The following is a 1,448-nucleotide window of genomic DNA, read 5'->3' as shown; positions in this document are numbered from 1 at the left end:
CCCCCCCCCAAGTGCTTCACCTCAGGTTCCTCAAATCCCCATTATTTCAAACAAAAACAGAGGGTGTTGCCGAGCGCTTCGAGTCCAGTTCCCTCCTGCTTCCTCTGTCGGGTGACACCAGGCCAAAGTGAATGGAAAACACTTGCCTCTTCTGACCGAGTAGTGTCCTTTTGTCAATGACTCTATAAGGTGCAGGGCACTACAGTTTCACCTGTGATAACCCCATCCTTGGTTCCCACAGACCAGACAACTTCAGCATCCCGTTCAACCCTGTGCACTTGCTCCAGTTTTGCAATGCTCACATCCCCCGGTTCCTGTCTGGGCAATGTCTCGATTCTTAAAACTGATGATGCAGTTTGAGAGATCATAAGAGCGATCTCTTGTGATCAGAAGAGCGATCAGTAGAGCGATCACTCTGTGGCAGCTTCTCCTCTGCTCCGATGGCTTTTTTAGTAGTGTAAGAGCAATGTGGAAGCCATGATGGCCCACAAATTATGCCGGAGGCAAGGATTTCTTAGGGTGGTAGCCTTTATTGCACCAACCATGTAGTTGGGATAAAGCTAGACAAGCTTTCGAATGCATTGTTCGTCAGGTCAGACCTGAGGGAAAACAGTAGTAAAAAACCTAGAAACACCTGGGGGGAAAAACATAAGAAAACAAAAAAGTATATCAACCTTAGGTTAAGTGTGAGCATTGGACACCTTGTCTAGCTTTATCCCCACTAAATAGTTGGCCCAATAAAAGACGTCACCCTAAGAAATCCTTGCCTCTTAGATGTTTTTGACATTTTCTGTTTGCAGGTGTATATTTTGCTCTTCTGGATATTAATATGGATAAAACACATACACACACAGAATATGTAGGTTAACATGTGTGCAATGTAGTTTTCTGGCAAAAAGCATCTCACAAAACTATGTTGAAACTATGTTGAAACTCATGGTTCGTTCCTGGAAAGGAAACTCTTTAAAATAAAATCTTCCTGTGACACTTTGGAAAAGGTTCTTATAGACATTGTTTGATGGAAGAGTGTAGGTTGATACACAGTTTGCTTTCTTTTTTTTTTTCCAAGTGTTTCTGAGTTTTACTACAGTTATCCCAAAGAGTTCAAAACCTGTGTGTATAGAAAGATTTTCTGTTGCTTAATAAAGCACAAACTTATTAGCGTTTCATGGTTGATGTTTTTTAAAGATAAAAACAATTAATATAAAAACACACACTGCTGATATACAATATAAAACAGTCCCAAAATGCAGATAACACAGGATTAATTCCTCACCTCTAGAGTAATATCTTTTCCATCCCTTTCACTTTGGAAAGTAGCTAACACAGATAAGGGATGTGGACTATCCAATATGTTACTGGCAATCTTACAGTGATGAAAACAAGATTTTAATTGAATTGCAAAAGTAAAATCTATTTAAACCCATATCACCTGCCTTCAGTCTAAA

Source organism: Alligator sinensis, unplaced genomic scaffold (assembly GCF_000455745.1).
Source record: "Alligator sinensis unplaced genomic scaffold, ASM45574v1 scaffold86_1, whole genome shotgun sequence".
NCBI lineage: Eukaryota > Metazoa > Chordata > Crocodylia > Alligatoridae > Alligator > Alligator sinensis.
Note: the sequence above shows the minus strand (reverse complement) of the source record.